Source organism: Lonchura striata, chromosome 4 (assembly GCF_046129695.1).
Source record: "Lonchura striata isolate bLonStr1 chromosome 4, bLonStr1.mat, whole genome shotgun sequence".
Classification (NCBI taxonomy): domain Eukaryota; kingdom Metazoa; phylum Chordata; class Aves; order Passeriformes; family Estrildidae; genus Lonchura; species Lonchura striata.
In genome coordinates, this window is record NC_134606.1 from 63,525,630 (window position 1) to 63,540,060 (window position 14,431).

Here is a 14,431-nt window from a genome sequence, read left to right on the forward strand (position 1 = left end):
GGTGTTGTAAAATTTTACATTTCTGTCCCTGTGTTTCAATTTCCTTTGTAAATCCATCTCCCTCTAGACACTAACAAACACATTCCTAGCTTTCTTCCTAAATAATCCATCAGAAGAGATTTACCCAGACTTAATAAAGTAATGCAATAGCTGATTTTTAATGTACAGAATGTTTATTGCAAGAAAAGAATATTCACAGATATCAGATGGAATACATCCCAGAGTGCTAATGGAACTTGCAGAAATAGTGTTGGAGTCAGTAGATATTATTCTTCAGAACCAGTGGAGAAAAGCCGAGCTCTCAGAGTTGAAAAACTACAAACTATATTACCTATTTTGAAGAGAAAAACATAAAAGCCAGACAACCTACTAGAGGAATTACAGAAGAGAGACTTCAAATTTGAATTGCCAAGTCAGCTAGCAAAGCAGTCATTTTGCAAACTGCTACAAAGGCATGTTGAAACATGGTGATGAACAACAGAAATAAGAATTGGCAAAGAAAACATGTCTCTGATATAAATATAGTTGAACTTGGGTCTCCTGTTCTGTGCTTTTGTTATCACTCAACAATTTAAGACAGTTCCATATGTAGCAGCAAGTATAATAATAATGACTTTTATCAAATTTCAGAAACAAAAATCTTCCAGTCTAATTCTTCATTTCTCCCCACCACTTCCACAGTAACAAAAAATACTTAAAGAACTGATTGTGAGGTTTTGATTTATCATGTTTTAGGAAGATCATGTCCCTAACAGTTGCAAGAAACTTCTCCTGTTGAAAATCTAACAATAAAAATAGATTCCTCTTTTATCCCACTGGACATGGGAACCAGAAAATAGAAAACACAAAGGTACTTAGAACAGCCAGATTTATCAGGAAACACACGAAAATTCTTCCTTCTTCAATTTAGTCCTGAAGTACTTGGATAAATAATGAGTTTGTATCTTCCAGTATATATCACAAAGTTCCAGAAAATAAATAATTTTATCCATTTAAACACACATTTATTTATTTATTTATTTAGTTATAGTTGTTTGTTTGTTTGTTTGTTTTAAAAGCCAAAAGTTAAACTCCCTTAAGTTTTAAATACCCTTCTTTATGTGAACATACATGAAATTTTATCAGACAAACTATTTTAATTTTGCTTCTTCAGTACTGATAGTCTATATTTCTGTGTTTGCCACATTGAAGTTCTGTATGTAGATACTTGGTCTGGACTTGGGACTGTGATCCTAACCCTTGCTGGGATCATATATATGGTAGAAAAGCTCATATGGGGTCCACCTTTTTTAAACTGATGGAAGGAAAAAAAAAATTCTTTTTCTTCAAAGCAAGTGAGGCAGATAATTTCAAGCATGAGCAAAATCTTAAAGCAGAAAGAACATTATTAAGGCCATTAAAAAGTACAAACTTAACCAGGGAGAATTATGCTGCTGCTAACTCAACATATTTCACCCCATTCCACAAGCAGTAAGTGAGTGTTCTCTTTGCAAGAACTAGAGCATTTACTCTGTAATTCTATAAAATATAAGTGTTTTCCACAACTGGAATCAGGTCTATATAACCTGACTGTAAAAATCACAGAAGAATGTTTTATTCACATTACTTCTTACTGCTATTCAGGAATATTTTAGTTACTATAATTCTTTTTGAAGACTTTCCTTTTGTTAGTCATCTTCTATTCAATGACAATATCTGCCGAGACATGTATGCTTAATATTAATAATATGAAATAAAATGCTTAATATAATAAAAAATAGTTAGCTGGAATTATTTGAGCTGATGAGTAAGACCAATAGTACAAAAACCACAAGAATGCATGCTTAATTTGTTTACCATTAGTGCTGCATCTGATTTGAAAACTATACAGTCTTGGAAACTATACAGTATTGGAACAAAATTATCCATTATTGCTTTCTTTTAAAAAGAACATTTTATAATTATTCTCATCCTAGATTTTAATTTTTTTTTAAATGTTATTCCTTTGCTATTAGAAAGCCCAGGTTTTCCTCTGAATATTTTTTGAACTCTGATTCCAATTACATACAAAGGATTGCCCTTTTTTCCCTATACTTGTACTTATTCTACGTGTTATTTGCTTCAGTGGCAGGAAAGAAAACCACATCTGACACCTCACACCACAAACCACTTTGCGTTTAATTTTTTAATAGGAGGAAAAAATATCAAATCAGAAAAATATATTCAAAAGAAATGTAAACAGGAATGTACAAGTGATCCAAGCTAATTCAAAAAATATGCCAGAATGCGGGTTAGGCTGAAATCTCAAAAGTGACATTTCTTAAAGATATACCCTGGGATTTTATTTTGCCCCCGCTGTTGCTTTTCCATCTGTTTTCAAATCAAAATGTAAGTAATCTGTAGAACCAAACAGATTATTCAGCTAATTTTAAATTACTTTTAATTGTTCATCTATGGGGCAAAACCAGGACTCTTCAAATATTTTGCTTAAAAAATGGAGCAACATAGAAGAACTGCTAGTCTTTCCTCATCCACTGGACAAAGAAGCATGGGAAATAACACTAAAATGACCCTGAATCCCACATATTAGTGCCTTCTGTAAGTATTTTGAAATACATTCAGAGGATGAAGGACTCCCAAAAAAAAAAAAAAAAAAAAGAAAAACAAAAAAAAACCCAAAAAAATTCTGACACCACTGGAACAGAAATCTAGGGAAATACACAGAATTTTCCAACTTCAGACTAGAACTCCATCTATGAAGAGATAGCAAGAACATAGGTAAGAGAGAAAAGACAGTGAACGCAGATTTCATACTAAAAAGGTAGATTTTCTTCCTTATGAAAATTACTCTTTAAATCTTGAACAATAATTAAGGTTTGGATTACAGGTGAAATGCAATGTGCAATTAAAATGCATTTTCATATTTCATACAATGAGATAGTTGTAACAGATATACAATACTCCTCTAAATGGATTGTGCTCCTGAAACTCTGGTAGAATAAACTTTGCATTTATTTTCCTCAACATGGCAGCCCTGTCTCATTAACAAGATTCATATTTGTTTTCCAGAGGATTTCAATTGTAAGTATTTGGTAGCCAACTCTGAAAAAAGAAAAAAGTATATTAATCACTCCCCTAATATAGACACATGAGAGCGTGGGGTGCAATAAAACTTGTATTCCCTCTGGTTTAGGTAAACTCTATTAATAACAGGTGGCAGAGCTGTAAGTTAGATGTATGTATTTTCCCAAACAACTGCCAACCAAAACTTTGTAGAGTCCTACATGCAGAACTGTATTCTCATGTCGATACTTAGGTTCTAAGTCAAGCACTGCTTAAGCGTCAGAATTCCTTTTGCATGTGCATTATGAGGCAGTCCTTAATTTCACAGTCCTGTCTCCTTCACTACACCAAACTGATGATGTTCACCTCATGAGCAGTTACTCAGGATATTTATTTTCTCCTTGATCAGTGTTATCCTAGGGCTTGATTGCCATACAGTACTCATACCATGAGCAGAAGACAAAATTAGCAATTTCCTACTTCTTCATGAGACTCACCACAAGAATATCAGATGTTCAGAGACATTAAAAAATTTACCTTTGTGACAGCCTCTGGGAGGAATAGGTTTTATTACTGCCATTTTGCTGCTTAGGAGTTAAGGAACTGAGGATCAGATTTTTCACAGTCAAATAAGTATTCAAAAATGCATGAAGAAGCCTAATAGTTTTCCCAAAAGAGCTAAAACACTTCATTTACAGCATGAGGGTGCTTTTGTAGTTTCTTCCATGAGACTGTGCCCATCACTAGTCATGCAAATAAGTACATTTTAAAATCTGACCAAAACAAGATTAAGGATGAGAGCATCAATGTATTGTGGGTTCCAGCTCTCTGACATCTTGGATCTCATCTTCAGTGTGTTTGGAATTCTACTCTTATTTTGTATGCCTGAAACACTATCTTCAAGCTGCAGCAGAAATCTAAATATCAGTTGTATCTCTGAATCCTCAGCATTTCTGCATATCAGTCAACATGATCCCAAGTCAGGCATCCAAAAATACTGAATACCTCTGCAAACACTTTTACATAAATGAACTCTCAGCAAAAAGAAACTCTGTGGAGCTGCTGTGGGCAATTTTTGAATACTCTTAACTGACTAACCATTCTCTCCCTGCAATTCTCATCATCATTTGCCGCATACGTTCCAGCTTCTGCAGCAAAATGGAGGAGACCTGGCTGCAATCTCTTTCACTTCAAATTGTGAATATCTTGATGGGGCAGCAATTTCTCACAAAGATACACATGACTGTGCAACTGAAGACCATTACTCTGTGTATATACATAGAGACCAATTTACATCTGTAGTGCAGCTGACGTGCAAAATACAGATCACTTGCCTTTGCAGCTCCAACAGGGCTCTTTTAATGCTTTGCAGACTTGTTGTTGGAGGGGGTTTTGTGACATTTCAAAAGAACATATTAGAAAGAACATACAAACAAAAGTATGATGATGATTTAATGCACTGTCACTCCAGAGATTTTAGCAGGCAGCAAGCCATGTGCTGCCCGACATACTTGCAGGTGCCCTTGATCACAGTTTCATGATAAGAAGGCAGAATTCAGGGTCTTGCCTTTCTGGTAGATGTTCTCAAACCCAGCTTCATGCTGTGTGCATGATTCCACAGTCCTCAGAAGAAAATTGTCACTTCAAGGCACTTCATCTATAAACACCAAGTATATTCTGTTCTGTAGTTAAACAGATAGCCTTTCTTTAAGATAACCAACATTTCATTTTTTTACTGCTTTATTTTCCTTGAGCTATATGAGTTATCCTGAAATAGTTGTATTTGTAATAGTGATATCAAGTCAATAGATCTAGCACTGCACACGGAATCCAATCCGAAATCCAAGACCTGCCACAGTTTCTTAACTTATTTTTGTCTCCTCTTGTAAAAATGAGCTGAAATATTCCATCATATAAACTCTTATATTATACTAGAGATGAGCTGACTTTTGACAATTATGTAAGTGGTAATTATGAAGTGTTATTTCCAGTAGCTGTTGCAATTATTGCATCAAGCTAAGATTTATCATATAATAAGGCCTCAAAACTTGAAGGATCTATGAGGACATTTTTGTTCCTGTAAAAGTAATTGCTTATCACATCAATTGCACTGACATAGATGTACAGATGAAATAATAAATGAGGAGTCAAAATAGAAAGCAGTAGAGACTCCTGAATGGTCTAATAAATTTGCAGTGCAAGGGAAGGATACTTCAATTGTTGATAACACAGAAACAGAGACTAATCATAAGCATATCTCCATCAACACTGAAATATGAGTAAGGACAATAAAACTATATATATATATATATTCTTTTGTTCAACATCTTTGATGGAGAACTATCATTTAGAAATAATACATAATAGCTCTATAATGTATAATATATAATTATGTAAATAATTAGTATAATCTTGAGATGAGATGATGAGATGAGATGAGCTGAGATGAGATGAGATGAGATGAGGGCTATTAGTGGCAGTGGATACTTTGAACCTTGCACATTTAGTCAAAAAGACCAATGCCATCCAATCAAAGTTCTTTAAAATGAATTGCAACAAACAATGGCAGCACAGCTGCTATTAGAATTATAATTGAGTTTAGGAGGGAAACAGCAGCTGAATGCAAGGCAGATAATTAAGGAGCAAGCTTTTGTTAACACTATCAGTAGGGTCATGATTCGGCAGATTGTGAACTTATGGCTGAACAAACTGGTCTCTTTCTACAACAGAGATATATTTTGGCTTTTAAAGCCAATAAATTGTATTCTGGCTACTAGAAAACGGACTTATTTTTTTAAAACTATCAATTTAGAGAATGATAAGCATTTACAGAATCTAAGATTGCCATGGCAACATTATTCTTAAATGCCGAGGATTATGGGAACAATTGGTTATACAATTGGATGGGTAAATAGCAAGCCTCTGAGTATGACAAAGTCTGTAGCCACAGAATTACATTAAATAATTTCTCTCTTTCAGGCTAATATGCATTTTATATTAACCCAGCTCTGAAAGGGAAGCAGTTTACCTTCCATTGGTAAATGGTGAAAAGAAAACCTTTATGGTATGCAGGAAAAAAATACACAGGGTTCTCTTGAGTTCCTAACATCTAACCCAGGAGTTAGGGAACTACCTAACCCAAGACTGGGAATTAGAAAAGTGATCTAGAATTTGTGCTTCCTATTGCATGTTGACTAATGTGGGAGAAAGGTAGAAAAGACAGACAGATAACAATCATGAAGGGATCCAAAGTCACTCTGAGCTTGCAGTTTGGAGCCACAGTCAGGCAAACCAAGATGCTTGGCCACTCATAACCGTGAGTTGGGGTTCAAGAACTGGAAAGAAGGACATTAAAATCTCAGCAACATTACATGCTTCAAGAAATACTGCTGTTATAATATCATTTTTTCATAATAACATATACTCTTTAAGCAAACTGAAGGGTCTGAAGATCTACCAAGGATATTTTCATCACCATTGTACTCATACAGACTGTACAGTACAATCGACATTGTACAGACTCAAGATCTTTGGTTTAAGACAATCCTGCTGACAGCCAGAGGTCATTTCACCTGTACATCTAAATTTGTTAGGCACAAATGAGTAATCCTACTTTGGAATTTCATTGACCTCAATGTGTAAATACAGCAAGCAGAATGTGTCTGACTGGCAGCAAGCCATTACCGTGCTGTGTGCAATAAAAACACTAATACATCAAAGAGATTTTAAAAATACACCTTGGTATTCCAACCTGCTGAAAATTCTATTTTCAACCTCCAGAAATAATATAACAAAAACTTTAAAAAAAAATTCAACATTGATTAACATTTGCACTGTAGTAAAGTCATTTGCATGTTTTGTATTTGTGGTTCTGAGGTCTCATTTCACCCGATTGTGGAGAAGGTAAGCAAAAGCTTGTGCAGATTTGAAACTATTTTTATGGAAAAGCTTAATTTGATCATTATTACAATGGAATTCAAATACGCTTTAGTAAGAATAGAAACATTTCTAGCCAGGAATACAAATACACCGTACTGTTCATACACACAGCATGTTGTGAACTCTGCTTTGCAGATTAGTCTCAGATGTCAGCAGAAATCTGAAACACCTTTCAGATTTTATAAAAATTACTGTTGATAACTTACTAAAACTTTACTCTCTTCCCATTTGCAGTGGGAGCAAAAACATGGATGTTTATCTAGAAACATAAGAGATAGAGCCAAATCGAGGTGAAACAAACTTGCAGGTTTACTAAAGCATGTTGTAATGGTAACCAGTCAAGCCAACATCTCTCAAGAGTAGAATCTGAATATATCCTGACTTACACTCTATTTGCAAAGGAGATTTCAAAGGAATATTTCACTATTACCCCTTATGCCCTAAATGCTTATATCATATTTAGTATCCTGCAGATTAAAGAACCCTGACTTAAAGTGGCCAACAAAAATTTCAAGATAACTATGGATAAGGACAATCTTCCAAAAAGGGTTCTAAAACCCAAATTAACTTGGAGTTCTGGCATTTCCTATCAGGTAAATTCTAGAATATTCTTGAAATGGATAATTTTGCTGATTATTCTTTTTAAAACTGCTACATATTACAGATGAAAAGACTCCTGAGTTTGAAATTTTAGGAATTCCCTATCGAGGAAGTATAAGGAATTGTGAAAATAAATAATGGGCTAAAATTTATTTTCCAAACAGTTCAGAGAGTCAGTGTGATTGAGATGTGAATGAGGTAATGGCATATAAAATATGAAGTTAACATTTTTCTTAAAGCCATTAATAAATATATTTTTATCACCTTCTCACTGGAAAATCTGGATGTTTTCCTCAACATGATCAGATTTGATTAAAGCAACAGCACTGGAGGTCTGTCCCTGTAAAGTAAAGGCCTGTTTTCCTAATCAACCTCTGTAATAATCATTTCACAGTTTGCCACTTCAAGGACTTGGAGCCCAACAGAAAATCAACATTATCTCCTTTTGGCAAGAATTTTTTCTGCTAATTTAAAATAAGAGACTGCTGCTATGACTGTATATGTTGTTATGATCACCAGGGAAGACAGTGATGCAGAGCAGAGAGCAATCTGGAGCTACACCATTTTCAAACTTCATTAGACATCACTCTAATGCAAGGCTGAAATATTTGAACATTTAAACACAAAAAGCCCTCTAAGAGAAATATATTATTCACCAACAAATGAAATCAGCAACTATTGAACAATTTTAGAATTTCTTTTCTCTCCAACTGGATATGTTTTTACAGTTCTTCAATTATAATAATGATTTCAAATATTTTGTACAAGTTTCACTGTTGGGGTGTCTACCAGAAGCAATAAACTGCTCAAATCAAACTGTCCTTATTCCTGTCACAATTTCCTAGTACCACCTCCCAAATTCTCCCACTAAAATACCTTCTACTTTTTATCTGATAGCTTGATTTGAAGTGCAAATGTTTCCTGTTTACACTGAGCACAGTTATGATAATGGAAATTCAGCATTTCAATAAGAAAGTGAGTTTCAAAAGAATAAACATGAGCGCTTTTTTCCCCTGTGCAAAAAGGAAAATAATCAGCCTTTCTAACTGATTGTACATATGCTTGTAAAACTTAATCTGATATGTTAGAAGCATGTACAGTAGCTAATGAAGGCAAAAATGTCTGGAAACAGAATCAGCATATTGGTAGGTTCTATATAATAGCTCAGTGCCTTCCTCAGCTGGTCTGATGTCCCATCAAAGGGTAGATGAATGTCACTTGTGATACACTTTTTTCTAATTCTTCTCTTCAACCAAGAATGTAGTTTAAGGTCTCTCATTCTTGAAGGGTCTTTACGTCAACAGAAAAGAGTTAGAGTAGTGGAAAAATCTGGAGATTTAGTTCTCTTCCTGTCTTTTGTTTTCCACCTTCTCTGAAGGGTGATGATTGAAAGGTCTGTCGTATTGTGAATAATTTAGATCTAGAGGATATCATATTCTTTCTTGCACAGCTGCAATGGATATCCTGAGGAACATGCATTACCTGCTGGCACTTCAACAGCAGCATTTGATCTGAATAGATATCGATAAGAAAAGAATTTGGTCTTCATGATTTTCATTACCATGGACGCATGATTTCTAATAATGCAGGAGGAATAAAACTCAAGCCTGATTTCCTTTGCTGTTGGGGAAATAAAAATAGATTTTCTGGTAAGCAGCAAAGCTTTGCTGCAAAATATCTGACACATGATTAAATGTGGAAACCTTCCTAATGCAATGTGACAGGATGATTTCTCAGCTGAAACCTGTTTACTCCTCCCTTTACTCCTGAACAGCAGTTAACACTATTGAACTGAACAACAGGTCATATCTGTAATTTTCTTTTTATTGATGAGAGCTTTCTCTCCATAGTGATGTAATTGCCACTCCACAGAGTGTTTAGGAGCAAAGTGTGGAATTGGAATGTCCCTGATCATTGTACCATGCTGCCACCAACCCTCAGTGGATGCAGAGGGGCTGCAAAGCACATTCCAAGGAGAACAACTTTTGTGTGGGAGGCTTGAGGAACACAGCTCAAACGGACTGGAGTGATGAGATACAGTACAGTGCAGTAATATTTGTCACTTACAGATCACTTTATTATTTTAAAATATCTTGTGAATAATTATCAAGCAACCTCTTCAGTACCCCATGAGGTGGGATAACACCCAGTGTTAGCGATATTACATTGGGTTATGTGATCTATAAGTCCACATATAATACATGACTTAATAAGATTTACTAAAGGCCTTGAATTCTATTCAGACTTGCATTCTATCTTCAGCTGTATGGAACTGAAGCCCAGAAACTCAAATATATTTAGGTATTTTTGCAACTTCCATTGATAGCAGTGCGGGTGAGGCAGATAACTTCTGAGAATCTGAAGTCAAATACTTTCATGACATGCATTAGAGGATAGGACAAGCATTTTGTTTCCTCTTTTCCTTCTCTCAGTATTTTTTCCCAATGGGAAAATTATGTGGCTTCTTTCAAAATTATTTTTCATTTCTTTATTTTATTTCTGCTGCGCTTCACATGTTTGATATTGAGGCAAGGTTAATGACATGCAGCTTGAATTTGGAATTGAAAGTAGAGATGTTTAAGGTTGTTCCTAGATCCTGTGGGTATTTGGTAGATATTGCCAGAATATACAAGAGATTAAATGATGCTTGTCAAAAATCAATGTATACTAATTTTTTCCTATCTGTGCAAATTTGCTGGGTTCACAACACAGTGGAGGTAATGCCTGCATTCCATACATACTAGCTATCCAAATTCAAGGTCAAATTCTAAATTACTTCTAGAGGCAAAACTCTCAGGTAGTTGATTAATGTTTTGGCTGTGGTAGCACGTTATGTTTCACCTTCTACAATGATTATATATGAGGCGTCACTGAAGTCTTGCATGGAATCAAGGATGCTTGATTGATTCTTTTAATGCCTTTAAGTTGTTTCCATTTAAAAATACTCCTGAAAACTGTAGTTGTAATTAAAGGCAGGACAGTGGTTCTCTCTCTCCATAGAGACGCTTAAGATGAATATCATTGATGAAAAGAGACTTCAAATGCGTTTGTCACATTTTGTGGGAGATTTGTAAACTTAATGTGCGCTAAAAAGAGATATGAGAGAAAAAAACCTGTTAACATAGTTAAACATCTGATTAGGCCACAGGTAAAACACAGTCAGAATCTTGATGATTTCTTGTGTGACTTGGTAAATCCCTAATTTTCGCATGCCTTCATGTTCCAGTAGAAAACAGGCATAAACCCTCATCTTTCTTCAAGGAAGTATTGCTGAATCCAACAGTGTTTGTGAGGCATTCACAAACTACAAGTATGTAGGGGAGGGCAAATAAGGTTTTCCTTGACATTTTTTCCCCTCTCTTGACTGAGAGCCAGGCTACATCACCCAGGAAATTTATGTATGTCTGGAGGCTCTCCGAAGGCTTGATTTACACTGCGAGTGTGGCTGAGCACAGTGCGTATCTCAGATATGAAGCATATTGACCAAGGAAGTCATTGCAATTGAAGAAAGAATTAACTGCTCTGTTGGAGGGCTCCATAAACTCATTTGTTATTACTGTTGCTCCACAGAGCCCCAACAGTCCAGCACAATCTCCTTCTGCCTGCTGGGAGCTCCAGAACTCTTCCACTGAACAATGAATCTTTTTGGTGTTGGGATTTTCCGAGGTTTTGGGGCTTTTTCCCTATATAATAGTGCATTTAAAGCAATGTGTTGGGCACTGTTATGCATTTATTTATCATGGTGGGTTAATCTAATCTGGGGACATATAGAAACCAAATCACAATGCTACACTATATAAGCTAATTGCCAGGATAAAACCAAATGAATAATTACTTAACTTCAGAATGAGGCCTGGGGGAATTTTTCTTTAATAAAGGTTTAATTCACCAGTGATAATGAATGCAATCTCACATACTACTGAACAACACCATTAGCATAATGGCTAAGATACGAAAACTATAATTAGAACAAAACAGAAATGTTAATTACAGCCACGAAGGTACCCAAGAAAAAGAGTTATCCTTTACCTGTCAAATGGGTTCCTGCCTGTGTAGCTTTAGTAATCCCTGCAAATGGGTCATCAATTCTGCTCAGAATTCAGACTGACTGACAGGCAGAAATTAAAAACTGAGGCTCGCTTTGCCTTTTGATTTCAGAGGGGTCTGCCATTCACACAAGAGATTTAAACAGTTAGGAGGACAAGTGAAGGCAGTAAAGACTGAACCTCTAATCACAAAGCTTAAAAAATAAGCTTCCATGTATCCGAATCCCACCCTTCAATTCCTTTTCACGCAACAGCAGCGCCATCATGTCGGCTCCAAGTTTATTTGCTACCCCCAGGCGTTCTTGCTGTGCACAGCACCATGTTGCTGGACAAGGAAATGTGGGAGCCTCTTGGCTAGGAGCTGCTAGGAAGTTTACTGATAACAAGCAACTTCATATCCAGTAGTAACAACAATAACCAAAGCTCTTTGTACACAAAAATTTTCACAAACTCTTATATCTCGCTTAAATGACACCTGGGAGATGTCCTTGTGGAAGAAGACTCTTTTATGCTGTTTATAGTCTGCATTTTTTCCAATCTCATGCTACTCAAATATTAAATTTTCAGACTCAAGAACTCAAAACTTATTAAATATGAGAATGAACATTGCATTTTTCCCTCTTACAAGATTCAGTGCATAAAATGGACACCAACTGAATGGGGAGTTATTCAGTTTTGCTTTTTATCTTCATCATTCTGTGTTTGATTCCAGACCTTATTTAGCACTCATCATCAAAACCCTGCACTGAATACAAAAATACCAATTTCTCCATAGGCTTTTTTGTGGTTTTCTCTGCTTTTTTTTTTTTTTTTTTTTTTTTTTTTTTTTTTTTTTTGTGGTGCTTTCAGCTCTCACTATAATTAATATATCCTCCCAACACCTCTAAGAAATCATATAATGGAAGCACAGAGAAGAAGGCCACTTTGCTAAATATTCAGTAATTTGGGTGCCTGCTTTGATACAAATGAGTTGTAATTCAAGCAGCAGTGCACTCATTTAAAATACAACCCCTATTCACTTGTGCTTTACACATGAGCTTTTAGCTTGTACATAAACAGGAAATATCTGTAAAAAAATCAGTGAAAACTCTAGTTGAAGAAATCTGCAGATGATCTCTTTAGGGAGATGGTAGTGAAGGCAGGAGAGGAGCTCAGTCCCTCACAGTTTCATTTGGCCACCTGAACCATGAGACAACCCCTCAGCCTGAACAGTTCTGCCTCTTGCATCCTGCTGTCTTGCATGCAACAAATGACAAAGCAAACAAAAATGGTGGGAAGAAAAAAAGAAAAATAATAAAAAACCTGAGAAATCAGAGAAAATTTTGTTATTGTCTTTTCTAATTTCCTTGCAATTTGGAGAACCTGGAGGCAGATGTTGGTGAGAAATATTCTACTGCTCACCTAACACCTTTGCCATTAAAGCTAATGAAGGCTAACTTCAGTATTTGCAGCTGAACTCCATCACTGTCTAGGCAGGGAATAAACCTGTCTTGTGGTGAATGCAGCCAGTGGCTGACAGGGAGCTGAGAGTAGCTAGAAACAGAGCACTTTGACTTTAGGAGGGAGGTTAGTAAAAGTGCTCTCTGTTCTGGAACAGGAAAGTGATGAAAGCCCTGATGCTAAAGCATTGGCTAAACAACCTCAGAGGGAGGAGGCTCAAGGTCCATCTGTTTGAATAGCTCTCTCACCACCTGGCTATTCAGGATATGATACCTTTCCTGTTTAAGCTGGACAACCTCAGAAAAACGCATTCAAGTTTCATTAGATGAACCTGTGGAAAAAAACAAAATCTAGCACCATGATATGATTTCTAATGCAGTAAACAGGATGCTCATGTGAATGGTTGAGGGGTAAGAATCCTGGGATGTGTTTCTGTTTGTGTAGTTTATGCAGTGACCATTTAGCATGAAATGCATGATAACAATGGTTACAGTATGGACTGGAAACCAAATGCCTCTTCTTCCTAGTCCCCTTGTTTAAATCCCATGTTCCAGGCAAAAGAAAAACTCAAAAACCTGAAAAGCAAGCAACCAACCAACAAAAACCAAAACCTAACAACACCAAACACACACAAAAAGAAAAAAACACACAACCAAAACAAATTATATTAACTTGATAAAAGGAAAAACTTATTGCCCATGAAGGCAGTCAAGGAGGGGAAGAGCCGGCCCGGGAAGATTGAACCTTCCATCCCTGCAGTTTTTTAGGATCATACTGAATTAAATGCAGAGCAACCTGATGTGATTTCACAGTTCAGCCTTTATTCAGTGGGAGGTGGGACCAGAGACATCCTGGGGCTCCTTCCAACTTGAATTATTCTCTCTCACAAGAAAAGTGATTTCACAGAAAAAGTGGTTGATGGTTATCCTCATGAGTTATTCTGTGGAAAAATTAACAGCTGAAGCCATGCCTTAAGGAGGACCTCAGGATTACCTGCAGCAGAGTAGGAATGCTCACCAGACAGAGCCCTTCACTCTTACCCATCTGTCTCATTGTTTCACAATGTCTAGAAAAGCTATTTACAGGAAATTTCCATGCACAGTTTTTATAATGGATTTTCTTTTTTGTCTCAGTAATTCTGTTTTTGAAGACCTGTTAGCCTTACTAGACAATGAGAATATTTCTCTCTAAGCTGATTTTTACATTTCAGAAAATACTAGTTTTTCATTTTGGACAGAAATTACCTATTAGCCTAAACTGCCCACATCCATTTTTTCCTGTGCAACTTTAACAGATTTCAATTCACTCTGTTTAAATTATGATGCACAAAGCTAAACAATCTTCTCATATGAATTTTCTTTCAT